Source organism: Neltuma alba, unplaced genomic scaffold, assembly GCF_004799145.2.
Source record: "Neltuma alba isolate B1F8T4 unplaced genomic scaffold, ASM479914v2 tig00011509_pilon, whole genome shotgun sequence".
In the NCBI taxonomy this organism is placed as follows: Eukaryota; Viridiplantae; Streptophyta; class Magnoliopsida; order Fabales; family Fabaceae; genus Neltuma; species Neltuma alba.
The window spans coordinates 2,120-7,460 of NW_021636177.1; positions in this window are offsets into that span (position 1 = coordinate 2,120).

Genomic DNA, 5,341 nt, shown 5'->3' on the forward strand with positions numbered 1-5,341 from the left:
GGTAAAGACTCACTTGAACCCCACTGTTTTCTTCCCTTTTGGTAGGTCCACCACTTCCCATGTTCCATTTTTTTCTAGTGCCCTTATTTCTTCCAATACGGCCTTTTTCCATTTAGGATGGTCAAGTGCTTCATACACATTGTTAGGGATTTTGACATTATCAAGATCAGTAATAAAAGCATGATAGTCATGAGAAAGAGTTGCATATGAAACACTTTTGGATAGGATGGTTGGTGCAAGAGCAACTCTTCTTTCTTAATGTAATGGGCAGATCGTCTCTGTCAACTTCCTTTGTGGGTTCAGGATCTTTCAGTTGGTCAGATTCTGGCAGTACTTGGGGCATGTTGGGCTCTATAGACTTATTATCTTTATGTGAGTAAACCTTGTGGCATTTCTTACTGGTTTTCTCTCCCCTACCTTTGGCACCTCTATAACGGTGGAAGGTGGAAGACTCAATAGGAGGAACAGACTCAATAGAAGACCAAGGGAAGGTGGTGGTATAGGTTCAGGAATGTGTTCCATAGGCTGAAATTCACTCGAGTGCTCCCCCTGAATTGAAGACGCGGAAAAATAGGGAACATCTTCAGAAAAAGTGACATCACGACTGACATACAGACGTTTAGAGACCGGATCATAGCACTTATAACCCTTTTGGTGGGAGGAATACCCTAAGAAAATGCACTTAACAGCCCTAGGATCAAATTTGGAAGGAGTTTGATGAAGATGGACAAAGACAGAACAACCGAAGACACGCAACGGAAGGTAATGATCAAGATGAGTAACAGGGTGAGTTTCACAGAGTTTGTCCAATGGGGAGACAAAGGAAAGGACATGACTGGGGATACGATTGATTAAGTGGGTTGCGGTGAGGAGTGCATCGCCCCAAAAATATTTAGGCACATTACACGTATATAGAAGTGCTCTAGTGACCTCTAAGAGATGTCTATTCTTACGTTCAGCCACCCCATTTTGTTGTGGACTATGAGGACAGGAGCTATTATGAACAATTCCGTTGTTTGTGAGAAAAGTGGCCAAATGGTTATTAAAGTACTCGGTGCCATTGTCACTAAATAACACTTGAATTGTGGTGTTGAATTGATTTTTGATGAGGTTAAAAAATTCTATGAATACAGTGGGAACGTCAGATTTTTCCTTAAGTAAGTAGACCCAAGACATACGTGTATGATCATCGATAAACGTAACAAACCATTTAGCATGGGAACGATTACGAAACACGAGACGAACCCCAAACATCGCTATGAATTATAGAAAAGGGACGAGTGGTTTTATATTGAGGTGAAAGGAAAGGAATACGGTGGTGTTTGGCAAGTTCACAAGAGTCACAATGGGCAATAGAATTTTTATTAATAGTAAATGAGGAAACAATCGTTGCAAATAAGAAAAACTAGGATGACCCATCCTTTTATGCCATAACAGAATATTATTATTGTCAGGGTTGGAGACAAAACCATTTGTGCGACTACACAAGGCCCTCACGGTAGAGACGTTAAGATAATAGAGACCATCATGCTCCTTAGCTGTGCCAATCATCTTCCCCGATGAGAGATCCTGAAAAATACAGAAAGTAGGGAAAAAATAAGCACCACAGTTTGCATTTTTAGTTAACTTGCTAATAGAAAGTAGATTGCAGGCTAGGTGTGGAACATGTAACACGGAGTCAAGGCGAAGAGAATCAGAGATATTAATCGTTCCTTTTCCCACAATAGTAGACCCAGTACCAGTAGCAGTGGTAATTTTCTCGTTACCGGCACAAGGAAGGTAGGTAATAAACATATCAGCATCAGATGTCATGTGATCAGTAGCGCCGGTGTCAACAATCCATTTGTTGGATGGGAACACGGTATGAAGAGCGAATGGGGCGTTACCTGTAGTAGCTGCGGGAAGCAGAAGCCGTACGAGGCTGTTGTTGTGTTTGAAGACCCTTAAGCGCAGTAGTAACCAACTGGTGTAACTGTTCAGTGGTCAAAGGAGAGGAATCAGGATCTTGCGATGCTTGGTAGCCTCGCGACTTTCCCTTTCGAGGTTTCCAGTCTGCTGGTTTACCATGTATATCCCAACAACGGTCACGTGTGTGGCCGGGCTTTTTACAATGGTCACAATAAACCTTAGCTTTATTAGATGAAGATGATGACAAAGGTGCACCCTTGCTGACCAGAACAGAGGAGTCAGAAACAGAGGATGGTGGAGCAGATAGCATCACTTGTCGTCGAGATGCTTCTCGTCACACCTCCGAGAATGCTTCACGAGTGGTTGGTAGAGTAGATCTACTAAGAATATGGCTACGAATATTATCAAACTCAAAATTAAGTCCAGCAAGGAATTGAAAGACTCGTTCTTTCTCAACATTCTGCTTATACCGTGCGCGCATCAACAGCAGATGACCATTCTTCGCACGAAATTGAATCCAATTCCTGCCACAGAGCAACGAGCTCCAGCCAATAGTCGGTGATGGAACGGGTACCTTGTTTTAATTGCCAAATACGAGTTTTAATCTCATAAAGTTGAGATAAGTCTTCACCGTCTGAGTATGAGTCTCGCACAGCGTCCCAAATCGCCTTTGCTGAGGGAAGATACATAAAGCTGCGCTTAAGCTGAGGAGTCATGGCGTTGATTAACTATGATGAAACTAACGCGTTCTTGGTCAGCCACTGCTGCATTGCTGGAGACGCTGGGTCACTCGGCTCCTTGACTCACCGGTAAGAAGACCCAGCTTACCACGTCCACTAACGGCCAATTTCATTGCCTGGGCCCACTCCCTATAGTTGGCTCTAGTTAGCTTCTTGGAGACAATGGTGACAGAGGACGATCCATCGGTGCTGGAGGTCGACTCGAGAGGACCGCCAGTTTGGGTTGTAACCGTCGGGGAGCCACCAAGAGAGGGGTCCATGTTGACCGAATCTCCCTTGGGGTTCGACCCGACTCGAGCTGCCTCCGAAGTGGAGGACGTTGACTATGACAATGATGGACTGGATGATGGAGGAACGTCCGCCGGCTCTGGTACCATGAAGAACTGGTAAACTTTGAATAATTCGTATCTATTATTCAGTTACGCATTGTACAAATATATATACACCGAAGGTCAAACCGAAAGATTACAAGGATAGGATTACAAGATATATTAGGAGAGATATTTGGAATAATTTAAATTAAAACCGATCCCTCCTAATCCGCCTAATATCTCGGTGATCTAGGAATATCTCTCTATTAACCACAGTATTAAGAAAGATGATTATGATATCTTAGGAAAAACGTGTACGTTGTCACATTTCTTAATTAACTAACTTACCCAACTTCCTTAATCTAATCAAATTAGTTAAATAGGTCTTATATTAAGGACCGGAGGAGTATTAGAATAGATAAATATAAATTACTTCAAGTTAAAAAGATAAATATAATAAATAAATGAATCAATTTTTTTAGTCAAGGAAATAGATCTTATATTCAGATAAAAACTTCTACACATAGAAATGAGTGCGTCTATTATAGGATTTGGTCATTTTGGGACTCTAGTGCACATTTACCTTTAATACTCATATTCATTTTGCGACTCTTGTGAAATTTTTAATGATTATACTTTGTCTTTAATGCTTCATATTATAGTAATTATCCTATATAACAGTGTGGTGGGTATGTATTAATTGGGAAACAATAAACTTGCAAACTGGCAACATGGTACAGGTGCTCACGGGCTGATGAACCTGATTTTTCACAAAATCAGAAAGTAGGGTGTAACATCCCAAATTTTATTTGGATTTATAAGTAGTTATTTATAGAAAGTTTAGATTAAATCTTTGATCATGCAAATAAAAAATATGTAAAATAATAAATTTAAGAAAATGAGATATTTAAAAGAGAATCATTAAAATAAAACAAAATTGTAAATAAGTGCATAGGTATTTAAAAATAAAAGTAGAAAAATTGGTGATGGATGATGATGATCATAATAATAATAATAATATGAAATTGATTGAAATTCAAATTTCAAATATGTTATATGAATGTTAATAAAAAAAATATATATACCTATATTTATATATAAACAAAAGAATTGAGTTTAACATTAAAAAAATTATATTGATTGATTCTGGTATATTTCATATAAATCGGTTATATGTTTAGGTTTAATGGGATTTGAGATAATAATAACAATAAGATAAATCAATCAATTAATTAAATGAAGATTTATTAACTTTAAAGATATAGTAACTTGACCCTACTTCCTACCCACTCATTCTTTATTCTTTAGTTGTTACTTAGTTTCTTTCAGCTTTTGTACTACCGTGAATTTGTAGCTTTTCAGAAATGCGTTACTCCTTCTTCTACTCTAAACATTCCATCTTTATAAATCAAAATACATTCAAGGTAAACTTTTTCCATTATTGTTTCTTTTCCTTTTTTTATTACCTTTCTCATAATTCCTCTTTACCTCATTCCTTTCGTCCTTTTCCCCTTAGTTCACCGTAGGTCTCTTATCATTATCTCCAAGACATACATATGTTTATTAAAGTGTGTACCTACTTTTCTTTTATTTATTTTTTCTTTTTTTTCGTTTCTCTCCTTCATCACATCTGACAACTACTATTCATGAATATATATACATATACATTAATAGGAAAAGGTATGAGACTGATTTGACACTATTGACTATTGTGTAATATTTAATGTTTTTCCCCCCTTCATTTAGCCCTCTTTCTTCCCTCACTCTCTTTCTTGTATCACGTGTTTTTGTTTCAGATTTTGCCTCTTCGTACGACTATGCATATATATATATATATATATGCTTGGTAGAAATATCCACAAGTGTATATGCCTCTATATATATCATCACCCTTTATTTTGTTTTTGGTGTTCCTCCCCTCTAATAATAGGTGTGTATACTTATATATATGTATAGGTGTTATGCCTTACTTATATAATACCTTAGCATTCATTTAGAACCATTTCCAGACCACTTTGGATGGTCCTAAGCTTAAAAATTTCAATTTGGACGTTAATTTTCAGAAAATTACTGTTCACTGTCCAGTTTTCAGATTATAGGTCCAACTTTGAAAAATCATAACTAATTCTAGAAAAATCGTATGGAGGTGTTCCAAAATTCTACGGAAAGCTATTTCAATGCTCTTTAAGGGAAAAATACTCAATTGGACTTATTCTTGTCCAATTCGTACAGTTTATTAGATTAAGATTACTATTTGTTTGGTAAAATCTGGACTCTCCAGATTCTGCGCCTTAACTTTGAAAATTCATATCTTTTCGTATACACATCCAAATGAGGTGATCTATCTCTCATTTTAAAGCTTGGGATGTGTACTATAAGTCT